The 12,986-nt window shown below is 42.4% G+C and overlaps 1 protein-coding gene and 1 pseudogene across 2 annotated transcripts in view; one reads left to right on the forward strand and one right to left on the reverse strand.

Moving 5' to 3' along the window:
• SLC12A4 (solute carrier family 12 member 4) overlaps positions 1–12,986 on the forward strand; it is a 939,289-nt gene that overhangs the window by 404,249 nt on the left and 522,054 nt on the right. The gene's annotated exons all lie outside the window — the stretch shown is intronic.
• Positions 10,461–10,579, reverse strand: LOC134971247 (5S ribosomal RNA; annotated as a pseudogene).

The following is a 12,986-nucleotide window of genomic DNA, read 5'->3' on the forward strand; positions in this document are numbered from 1 at the left end:
CTATATACCGGTATTAGCCTCATTTATTGTATAAAAGATTTAGAATTTTAACTAAAGTACACTTATTCTTTGTTGTTTTTTATACACATCATTATACTTCAATAAACAAATTGTTTAATTTATTTTACCATAAGATTGCCCCTTTTTTCTTATTACTATAAGGCGTGTGCTGGAACCCCACATTACTACACAATACTTCATCCCAGGGGTAGAGGATCCCCTTGTTACTCCCAAGCAGCAGATCAACAGTACCACATCTCTATCCATAGGGAGTGCAGTCTGTAATTTCATCATAAAAAAATAGGCGTGGTCTGTCTGAAAGAGTAGGTCCAAGCGAGCACAACCTTTTTCTAAAACATGCACAGAACCCAATATTTCTTGAACCTAGAAATTCAGGAAACATACATGTTAAAAGGTACCCTGGTTGTAGTAAATTTTGTGTGTGAATCCAGATGCATTAATAATAGGCCAAAGTTGAATCTTCATTTTGTCAGACCAGGCAAAAAATATACTTAGATTTTTCATGTGGTGTAAAATGTGAAAATCCTAAATCTGCATTATGATTTTTTGATGTTTTATGATCATGTTAAAATACTAACAGTACAACAGTCCAAATATCTCTGAGAGAGTGCTAATACACCACACCAGACTAAACATACTTAAAGGGATTGCTGTAATATGTGTGCCTTTATATGAATTGCATGCAATAAACAATAACATATTATAAAAAGCCCTTAAAAACTGTTGTATATTTCTTCCATGGCAAATGCAACCACCAAAAAAATGGGCAAATGCCCACACATTAATTGAAAAAAAAAAAAAAAAAAAAAAAATTATTCAAAAAATTTTCAATACATAAAAAAATGCTTACACTTTTAATATGGTGTCTATGAAACTGCCACTATGTAGAATAGATGGAATCTTTTCCATCTATACCACTCCGAGTGGAGACTTCCAAAGTGGCAATTAAATGAAGCACCTGCATGATATGCATTTCATCCTACACAGGGCTTCTTCAGGAGTATACATCTTAAAGGTGATGCAAATAAAGGTAAATGGGTTACTATATTATGTCACTGTTTCAAACATAAATAACAATTCAGATTGATACAGTACATACCCTTTGTACATTTATAAAGGATGATACAATTAAAATTGGATAAACAATGTATTTTAAAGATGTACATACCTGTACTAATTATAGCCTAAACACCAGTGATCTCAAAAGTTTGGAGTAAGATTAGAGTCTGAGGTTTTTCATAAAGGAAGTTCTCAGAATAAGAATTTTTTTTCCCCAATAGAGCTTAGAAAAGTTGATAAATAAATATTATTTAAATGCACACTGCTATTCAATATAACACGCAGTGAGCTTGCAGTGTGCTAGATATACATACCAATGCTGGCCGTAACACGAACACATAGTACATTCAACAAACCACAGCACATTTAAGATAGTAGTCCTTAAAGGTATTTCTCTGGCTGGGTCCACAGGATAACATTGGGATATTGTCGAGTGACAGCGAAAATGGCACCAATACGGTCACGAGCATTCTGGCCTCCCAGGATGCATTGGGGCCTTCACCATATAGTCCCGCCCACTGACTCAGTCAAATCAGTTTTTTGCTTGGTGCGGCAGTTAGCCGCATGGTTGCAGGGCTGCTGTGGAAGCAGCATCAAGCTTTTTATTATTTTATTTTTATAGACATACTATATTGTTTTTTTGAGCAACTGCTCTTAACAGCGTCTTAAACGCATACTAGAAAGAGTCGCTCCAACAACTCCCCACCGGGTCGCAACAACGCTTACCTTCGGGTATCAGTGCTGTCTCGACGGGCGTCTGTGTCGGATGTTCTAGCAGGTCCAGCAGACGTAACCAGGCTGTGGCCGGAGCATGGGGAGACTGTGAGTCTATGGACTTCCTCTTACTAGAGGGGTCAGGACACAGCTACACTGATTTGGTGGAGACTACAAACAGTGTGTTGATGCGCCAAACATCTAGAGTGCGGCAGGGCTACGCTCCAGGGATCATAGGCGCCAGGACTAGGCAGAGGCCGCGATCCGGGGAGTTTAAGTCAACAGGGGGATTCAGATGCTCTCCTGGCCGTACCTCCTCCGAGTTCATGGCCAGTTCCTGCGGGTTTCTCGTTTCATGAACTGAATGACCTCACTTCCGGCTCAGACGCTACCACGAGGGTACTCGGTCGCAGCTTAGACGCTGCGGTTGTGTACACTGGAGATAAACTTGCCCAGACCGAGTCGCAGGCCTTAGCGTCTGCATACACGTGGAAGTCGCTCAGCGTCCGTGTCCGTTGGTGAGCGTCCGTGTCCGTTATCAGTTATCAAGAGCGGCAGTGTACACCAGTAGCGTCTGAATCCACTCAGCGTCTTACGAGCATATTTGCTTGGATATGGAAGTGTGGTGAGTCTCCCTGTATCCCGCTCTACGGAGGCAGGTTATACAGTACTAAAAATTCTCTCTACTTCTTAGTATGCATTGTTAATTTTTAGTACCTATTGCATATGAGACCTGTATATTACTGTGTTTCTGCATGCTATGTTGAAAAAAGAACCAGTTTAAAACAGAAGTACAATTTTCCTACTTATTTGTAAGTTGTTATGGAGGTTGTATTCTCATATTGCAATGTCTAATGCTTTAACATGTGACTGACTGCTAGTATGTGTGCTGACTTTTCTGTGTAATGTCAGTCATGTTCTGACCCTCTAATTAGGTGCACTGTGGTCAGATTGATCTCACCTCCATATACTGACATATAAAGTGATTTTCAGTCACAAAATTTTGTAGTCAACAGCAGATACGTCTGTGTGGCAGACTACACAAGATGATACATCGGATGATGATGATACAATAGATTCAACTCCGTATGATGATCAGTTGCAGAGCTTTAGTTCAGAAGATGTAGCTGAACTTATTAATGCTGTGAAGGCTGTTCTCTCGTTGGAAGAGCCAGCCAAGACAGTGTTAAAAGCTAAAGCACCTTTATTTAAACGAACAAAATCAGTGAAAGCTGAATTCCCAGCGTCAGATGAGCTGATAGAAATGATGGATGAGTCTTGGGAAGCGCCCAGTAAAAAGTATAAGATTCCTAAGAGATGGGATTCTTATTATCCATTTCCTGCTGTAGATTGTTCGAAAAGAGAAGTTCCTCCAAAGGTAGATGCACATGTTCTGCGACTCGTGCATAAATCTGCTTTACCACTGTCATCTACCTCATTGAATGATGTCACAGACAGAAGGGTAGAGAGCCTTTTGAAAAATATTTTTTTTCTAGTAGGAGCAGTGGTAAGACCTGCTATGGCTTCGGCTTGGGCAGCAAAGGCAATGGGCGAATGGAATGAGGAACTAGAGAATGACATCCCTTCTCCTACTAGGGAGCAAGAGGATTGTTTTTGCGTTTTAAGACAATCTGCCCAGTATTTGGAAGAAGCAGCAATTGATGTAGGTACAGTTGCTTCTAAAGCTTCAGCCTTGACAGTAGTCGCTCGCAGAGCAGTTTGGCTACGGACCTGGAAGGCAGATGCGGAGTCCAAGAAAGAATTGGAAGCATTGCCTTTTGTCGGTAATATATTATTTGGAAAACCTTTATTGGATATCCTAGAATCAGAGGCTGAATCGAAAAAGGTCAGATTTCCGGCTACTTATAACCCTAAGTCCAAGGGTTTAAAATTTAGCTAATTTCGTTGGCAAAGCGAAGCGAAAGCTAAAGAGGAGCCTAAGCAACCCCAGTTTAAATCCAGGGGTAGGAAGCAGTGGGCTAGCAAAAAGCCAGCTTCCAAACCTGAACAGAAACCCTCAGCCTGAAGAGACGGGCTTCCGCCTGGAGGATTCCAGGGTTGGGGGCCGACTCCTTCATTTTGCACACATATAGCAACAGTCAACAGCAGATGCTTGGGTGCAGAAGGTAGTATCTCAGGGGTATGGGTTCCCATTCAGGAGGCAGCCTCCACAAAGATTTTTTTTGCACCAGCCCGTCTCGTATAGAGTCGAAGGAATGCCCTGCAAGAAGCAGTCCAAAAATTACTGCAGTCAGGTGTGATTGTCCCAGTACCTCCATCACAAAGGGGACAGGGGTTTTACTCCAATCTATTTCTAATCCAGAAACCAAATGGGTCATATCGACCAATTCTAAATCTGAAAATGTTGAACAAATATATATGGATCCCGAAGTTCCACATGGAGACGTTACGCTCCATAATGTTGGCTATGGAACCGGGAGATTACATGGTATCTCTGGATGTACAGGATGCTTACCTACATGTGCCTATAGCACTGTCGCATCAGTGTTACCTCAGGTTTGCCATCCTCCAGGAACATTTCCAATTCCAAGCTCTGCCTTTCGGGCTAGCTACAGCACCCAGGGTGTTTACCAAGATCATGGTGGTTATGGCAGCTTGTCTGCGCAAACAGGGGATAAGAATATTCCCATACCTAGACGACCTGTTAATCTTAGCGCAGTCGCAAGATTTACTGTTGAGCCATCTTCAACAAACGATAGTTTGTTTACAGAGACACGGGTGGCTCATAAACTGGGAAAAGTCGTCCCTGAATCCGTCACAGCGGATGGTTCATTTGGGAGCCATATTGGATTAAAACCTACAGAAGGTTCTCTTACCAGAGAAAAAGATAGTCAAGGTGCAGGTCATGGCTCAGGAAGCGTTGCAAGCCCAGACAATGTCAGTCCATGCAGCAATGCGACTGTTGGGTCTGATAGTATCAACCTTCGACATGGTGCAATATGCGCAGTTCCACTCCAGACCGTTGCAGCACCTTATTCTGACCAAATGGAACGGAAATCATCAGACGATAAAGAAGCAGATGATAAAGATTCCAGTAAATGTAAAAATTTCTCTAGCGTGGTGGCTATAGACAGACCGTTTAAACAAGGGGAGACCCTTTTGGATAAAGTTAAACAAAACACAAACGAAAACAGGTGCGCTGATTTGGGTGGAGTTCAGGTTTAGTTAGTTTTTCATAGGTTTGTCAGTGTGTGCTGCTGCTTCCCCCTAATGAGGCAATTGCCAACCTCAATATAGTGAACTGCAGAAGAATTTTTTGTTTTGGGGATGCGCTACACCACTGGCAAAGGAATAAAAATTCTCATAAACACGTATATATAATACTATGTATTCCTGTATATAGAAAAAAGGGTTTTAATACTCGTCACACAATTCCAAAAAATAAAAATGTATAATTTATTTTTAAAGAGTTTCATATATAAACAAAAACATTTTTCATTAAATAAAACTTATAAAAACATATATTACTAAACATAAGTTTAAAGTATACTTTTTCTTTTTTTTAAAAAAACACGTGTGAAGATTGGTTGTAAAGCTGATATAGCCTTGTTTTTGAAAAGGACAGTCCTCAGGATTTGAAACAATGTTATTCTGTGTGAATGTCCTATTGTAGCGATCTTTGCTACAATTTAGCTTTATTTATTGGACGAAGTTCCCTAAGTCCCTGCTGTGCACAGCTTATGATGTTGATTATTAAGCATGCATTATAAATTAATATGCCACTCCACCTTGTATCCACGTTATTTTCCCCTGGTTCCAAATGTAACAGCTTGATCCCTCCAGACTTAAAGTACCTCAATTAGGTTGCCATGTTTAAACTCTGCCGGGATTCAGGTATTTGCTGCTGGTTCCGATTTCTTTGGGGTCCGTGGCTGTCACTGTGGTGATGATGAGTGGGTTCCTTTAGACATGTAACGCGTTTCTCCGCCTTGTTCCGTCACTCTCAGCGGCTTCCTCAGACAATAGGACATTCACACAGAATAACATTGTTTCAAATCCTGAGGACTGTCCTTTTCAAAAACAAGGCTATATCAGCTTTACAACCAATCTTCACACGTGTTTTTTTAAAAAAAAGAAAAAGTATACTTTAAACTTATGTTTAGTAATATATGTTTTTATAAGTTTTATTTAATGAAAAATGTTTTTGTTTATATATGAAACTCTTTAAAAATAAATTATACATTTTTATTTTTTGGAATGGTGTGACGAGTATTAAAACCCTTTTTTCTATATACAGGAATACATAGTATTATATATACGTGTTTATGAGAATTTTTATTCCTTTGCCAGTGGTGTAGCGCATCCCCAAAACAAAAAATTCTTTTGGATAAAGGAGTGGCAAGTCCTGACAACAGATGCCAGCCTGCAGGGCTGGGGGGCGGTACTCGGAAGCCTGTGGTTCCAAGGAAAATGGACCGCAAGGGAAAGTCGCCTGCCAATAAATCTGTTAGAAATAAGAGCCATTTACTTGGCTCTGGTTCAGGCAAGGGACAATCTACAAGGAAGACCAGTCCAGATCCGCTCAGACAATGCGACGGCAGTAGCATACCTTAATAATCAAGGAGGAACTCACAGCAAGAGATTGATGGAGGAAGTAACTCCCATTCTAAAATGGGCAGAACTCCATCTCCCGGCATTGTCAGCAGTATTTGTCCCTGGTGTACTAAACTGGGAAGCGGACTTTCTCAGTCGGCACACCATTCAGGAAACCGAATGGGCACTACACCCAGAAATGTTTCAGACACTGGTGAACAGATGGGGTCTACCAGAGATAGACCTTATGGCGTCTCGTCTGAACAACAAAGTTCCAAGGTATGGATCGAGAACAAGGGACCCAGGAGCGGTCCTTGTAGACGCACTGTCAGTAGAATGGAGGTTTCAGCTGGCGTATCTGTTCCCGCCAATATCTCTGTTACCCAGAGTAGTGAGAAAGATAAAACAGGCAAAAGGAGCAATCATTCTAATAGCTCCAGCTTGGCCAAGAAGGCATTGGTACACAGATCTGTTGAGAATGTCCATGGAAGCACCGATACTGCTCCCTCAACGTCCAGATCTGCTAATGCAGGGTCTTTGTTGTCACAGTCATCTGGATCGCCCGTCTTTGACGGCGTGGCTGTTGAAACCTCTATCTTAGAGGCTAAAGGTTTTTCGAAACAAGTAATCCAAACTATGCTTAGAGCAAGAAAGCCTTCTTCGGCCCGTGTGTATCATAGAATATGGCAAGCCTATATTCACTGGTGTACTGGAAAAAATTTCAATCCGAGATCTTTTAAAGTAGCTAGGATTTTGGATTTCCTTCAGGCAGGATTGGATAAAGGGTTAAAAATTGCTTCCTTGAGGGTTCAAGTTTCAGCGTTAACTGTATGGTTTCAGCAGAAGATTGCTGATTTACAGGATGTACGTACATTTTTTCAAGGAGTAGTACATATTCAACCTCCATTTCTCTAACGTCCTTGAGGATGCTGGGACTCCGTAAGGACCATGGGGAATAGACGGGCTCCGCAGGAGATGGGGCACTTTAAGAAAGCTTTGGATTCTGGGTGTGCACTGGCTCCTCCCTCTATGCCCCTCCTCCAGACCTCAGTTTTACACTGTGCCCAGAGCGAGATGGGTGCACTGCAGGGAGCTCCCTAAGTTCTCTGCCTAGAAAGCATTTTTGTTTGGATTTTTTCTACATTTTTACAGGGAGCACTGCTGGCAACAGGCTCCCTGCATCGAGGGACTGAGGAGAGAGGGGCAGACCTTCTTGTCTAAGATAGGCTCTGCTTCCTCGGCTACTGGACACCATTAGCTTCAGAGGGGGTGAACGCAGGTTCTTACTGGGCGTCCACCCCCAGAGCCGCGCCGCCGTTCTCCTCACAGAGCCAGAAGAAACGAAGTCAGAAGACGTCTCAGGCGGCAGAAGCCTTCATAGCTTCACTGAGGTAACGCACAGCACTGCAGCTGTGCGTCATTGCTCCCATACACCTCACACACTCCGGTCACTGTAAGGGTGCAGGGCGCGCGGGGGGGGGGGGGGGGGGGGGGGCGCGCGCCCTGGGCAGCAATGTAACACCCCTCTTATGGCAAAAGCCAATATACATGTACAGGTGGGCACTGTGTATGTATATAAAAGAGCCCCCGCCATATTTTAGTAAGTTTGAGCGGGACAGAAGCCCGCCGCTGAGGGGGCTTCTCCCTCAGCACTCACCAGCGCCATTTTCTTCCGCTGAGAGGAAGCTCCCCGGACTCTCCCCTGCTTGACACACGGTGAAGAGGGTTTTAAAGTAGAGGGGGGGGGCACATATTTGGCGATTATACATTACAGCAGCGCTACTGGGTAAACATTCTGTGTTTTTTCCTGGGTCATATAGTGCTGGGGTGTGTGCTGGCATACTCTCTCTCTGTCTCTCCAAAGGGCCTAGTGGGGAACCTGTCTTCAGATAAGAGATTCCCTATGTGTGTGGAGTGTGTCGGTACGTGTGTGTCGACATGTCTGCGGTAAAAGACAACGCCGACACCTGATTGGATATGTGAAATTAAGTGCTAAGATGAACTTATTACAAAAGATTAGAGAACAGACAGGGAATCTACCCATGTCTGCCCCTATGTCACAGAGATCTTCAGAGTCTCACTACGCTCACGATCCAAAATAATAGACACTGTTATCGACACGGAGTCTGACTCCAGTGTCGACTACGATAATGCAAAGTACAGCCAAGACTGGCAGAAAAGTATTCAATATATGATTATAGTAATAAAAGATGTTTTGCAAATCACTGATGACTCATCTGTCCCTGACACGAGGCTACACATGTTTAAGGGGAAGAAAGCTGAGGTAAATTTCCCTCCTCTCATGAAGAAAAAGAACGGAAATCTCCAGACAAGAAGCTGCAGCTTCCCAAAAAGAATTCTCAGGGAATATCCTTTCCCTAATGGGGCCAGGATAAGATGGGAATCTTCCCCTAGGGTGTACAAGGCATTGACACGTTTACCCAAAAAGGTAGCGCTGACTTAACAGCTATCCTCAGGGATCCTGCAGATAGCATGCAGTAAAAGTACTTTGAAGTCCATTTACACACATTCTGGTACACTACTCAGACGGGCGATTGTGTCGGCATGGGTTTATAGCGCTGTAGCAGCGTAGACAGATACCTTATCAGCGGAGATTGAAACCCTAGATAAGGATGCCATGTTATTGTCCCTAGTATATATATATATATATATATGGGTACGGAAGGATGAGGTACTTACAAGCGACCAAAGGTGTCGAAATAATAATGTAAAAGCCAGGTGTTCAATAAAAAATAAAAATTAAATTTATTCTCAGAATACAATGCACTAAAAAAAGGGGGGGGGTGTTATATATAGGGTATATAGTTATTTTAAAACTTGTAAACAATTTTAAAAAATGCAACCTAATCAATAAAATCTGGTATAAAAGCAGCAGAGTTGAGGCTAAAAAGTTGTAACACATATACCAAAAATCAATGAAAGGTCCATAGAAACAAGAGCAATAAGTATAAAAACAAGTACAAAAAATGCAGGATGGGCATGAAAAAGGAATAAAAAATAGGTAAAAATGAAAGAGAGGTAGCTTAACTTCAATAGTGGAGGTATGTTCAGAGTGGTACCCAACGCGTTTCGTCCCTCATGGACTTCATCAAGGGGTAATGAGAGGCTAGAGACAGAGCATATTTATACCTCCTAGCTGTGGGAGGTGTTAGCAACATCACTTCCTGTTTGTTAATTGGTGAGTTGCTGTGGAGGTATTAAAGTACATGAATAAACACCTAGACATGTAGTGAATGGAGTAAGGGGGCCAAATAGTATATTCAATTGTGAAAACGATATTGCATGTAGTCATAATAACGTTTGTAACATAAAGGACAACAAAGTCCGTCAACTTCCGGTCCGGGCTGGGTGGAACGTCATCTCCGCCCCACTTCCGCCCCTCTTCCGGTTTGGATTGTGTCCGTTGTGCGCATGCGTCGGCTCGGCGCCGTGCGATGCGGATATCTGGTGTGCTTTCACTTCTGTAGACGGCGGCCATCTTTTTGGTTATCCAAGCTTGGTTGTAGTCGGCGGCCATCTTTTTGGTTATCCAAGCTTGGTTGTAGTGCTGCTGCGGGGACCATCTTCAGTGTACTGTCCCTTTGATGGGCGGCGGCCATTTTTTGGGTTGTCAGAGGACGGAATGAAGAGCTGATGTCAGCGATATTAATCTGCTGCAGTTTGCATATGTCAATGTTCGTCAATTATGTTTGGCTGTGGGTACATCTTTGAGGTGGTTTTGCATAGGTGATGCATCTCCCCGGGGGGTACATAAAAACGAAAATGATAAAAGGCATGTAAATAAATAAATAAATAAGGCGTCTGAATAGCTGAAAATGGCATTTAAGAAGGATCATACTCAGAATAGATGGGCTATGAATTAACTAGAAGAGATACAGATACATAAAATGTGTAATGTAGTTTAAATAAGAGCGATAGAGGAGCGAGTAGAAATTACGCAGAAGGCGGGTAGAAATTGCGCAGGAGGCTGAAGTAATGTAGATAACAACTAGGTCGACATCACGGAGGAAGTGCCCATGGTGATGTGAGCAGAGCATTATCCATGATTTTAAGAGATATCCCAAAAGGCGAAAACTACCTCAGCGCCTCCGGATTTACAACACCCGGTCTCCCAAGGGGGTCTCCCATCCTTGTACTGACCGGGCCCAACCTTGCTTAGCTTCCAAGATCGGACGGTGTTGGGCGTCCCCAAGGAGGTATGGTTGTAATGTATAGGGCTGAGTAGGAGACGGGGTCTCATATAAGCAATGGATACCATGATGAACTCACTACTGCCAAGGAGAGTGGGCGGAAAGGAAGTTTATACATTAATAGTGCAAGAGAGTGAGGGTAAACGTATTGGTGCCAAGTTGGCTAATTGGCACTAATGCATCGTACTTGCGATGCTACCTGGTGATAACCAGGTACAGCTAAATAAGCTTTGTAAAAAAAGCCCAGGAAATAGTGAGCAAGTGCAATACATGTCGCAAAGGAGGGGGTTTCTTTAGGGGGAGACAGGAGTGGGAAGCGTAGAAAGCGGAAGGTTTGTATCACAGGAACGGGGCTATTTCGTACCCTTCGTTGAAGCCATCCGGCTGGAGCGTGTTCAGTTCGTATATCCAGAACATCTCTCTTCTTGAAAGGAGGTTCGAAAGGTCACCGCCTCTATCTCCCAGTGCGACCAGTTCAATTCCTTTGTACGTTAATGCCTCAGGATCCGAGTTGTGGCAAAGATTGAAATGTTTGGATACTGCATGGGTGAGGACTTTGTTCTTGATATTCCTGACATGTTCCTGGATACGTATTTTAAGGGGTCTCTTAGTTTTCCCAATGTACTTTAATTTACAGGAACATTCCAGAAGGTAGATCACCGATAGGGTGTTACAGTTGATGAATTGTTTGATCCGATATTCCTTGTTAGTTTTGTCATTGTGGAATGATTTCCTATTTGGATGGAGGTATCTGCAAATGTTACACCTACCACATTTAAAACTTCCCACACATTTAGGCATTCTGCTTACGACTTCTGGGTTCCTCAGCATGCTAGGGGCTACAAGATCTTTCAAACTCCTAGATTTTCGAAAGACCATTTTAGGCTCTTTAGTGAGGTAGTCTTTAAGAACAGGGTCCATAAGCAAAATGTTCCAGTGCTTTTTAAGGACATTCTTAATCAGTTTTTCATGTCTGCTGTACGTCGTAATAAACTTAACTGTGTCCTCCTTGATGTCCTTAGGTTTATACTTAAGAAGTTCCCTTCTTTCTAAACCTTTAGTCTTGGTAGTGGCTTCTTCTAGGAGTCGGGACGGGTACCCTTTTTCCTTGAATCTTCCTTTGTACACTTCAAGTTGTTGATCTCTGTCATCTTCCTTCTTGCAATTCCTCGCTATTCTATTAAATTGGGAAAAGGGGGTATTGTCCTTCCATTGTTGACGGTGATTGCTTCTATAGTGGACGTAACTATTCATGTCCACCTTCTTAATGAAATTGCTTGTGATGATTTCCTCTCCTGAATGTGTTAGAACAAGATCTAGGAACTCGATCCGTTCTGTATCTTCATTGGCCGTGAATTTGAGATTCATGCTATTGTCCGAAATGTAGGTTAAAAATTCTTTAAAACTCAACTGGTCTCCCTCCCAAATTAATAAAATATCATCTATATAGCGTTTGTAAAAGATGATATTCCGTTGGTATGGGTGATTAGTGTAAATGTAGTCATTCTCCCATTTACCCATGAACAAATTAGCAAAGCTAGGCGCGAAGATAGTGCCCATAGCTGTACCACAAATTTGAAGATAAAATCCGTCTAAAAATGTAAAATAATTATGTTTGAGTATAAAATTCATGAGCTCGCATAAAAATAGTCTATGATCTTCTGTAATTTGAGGGTCCAGAATTAGGAAGTTGTTACATGCCTCGATGCCCTTTTCGTGTTCTATGCAGGTATATAAAGATTGCACATCAATTGTGGCCCACCTGTAGGTATCTTTCCATTTTAATGGTTCCAAAAGATTCAGAACCGATGTAGTATCCTTAAGGAAGGCCGGCAGTTCCATCACATATTTCCTCAGGAATATGTCAACGTATTCTGACAGATGTGAAGTCAGAGAATCAATGCCTGCCACAATTGGCCTACCAGGGGGGTTGTCCAGGGATTTGTGTACCTTTGGGAGAAAGTAAAAAATGGGGGTGGTGGGGTTAGAGTTTAGGAGATACTGGAATTCATCTTTCATCAGTATCTCCTTTCTAAAAGCCTTTAGAAGCATGAGTCTCAGTTCTTCCACGAAAGGTTCCTTAGGGTCGTTCGACAGTGGGGTGTAGGATGTCCGATCTCCTAGCAGTCTGAGAGCTTCTGCGACATAGGCTTCTCTGTCCATAATAACTAACCCCCCCCCTTTATCAGCCGGTTTTATAACAATATTTTTATTCTCTTGTAGGTGTTTAATAGCTTCCGTCTCTCTGTTTGAGAGATTTTTTTCTTTGATAGATGAGATGTCAGCATCAAGTAGATCCTTCTTGACTAGCTCATAGAAGAGGCCCACATTATGACCCTTTGATTCCAAAGGGTAAAATTTAGATGTGGGCTTCAAACCTGATTTGGATTGTTCATAATTCTGTATCACTGCATCCTCTTTCTTTAT

This window comes from Pseudophryne corroboree, chromosome 11 (genome assembly GCF_028390025.1).
Source record: "Pseudophryne corroboree isolate aPseCor3 chromosome 11, aPseCor3.hap2, whole genome shotgun sequence".
NCBI classification, from domain to species: domain Eukaryota; kingdom Metazoa; phylum Chordata; class Amphibia; order Anura; family Myobatrachidae; genus Pseudophryne; species Pseudophryne corroboree.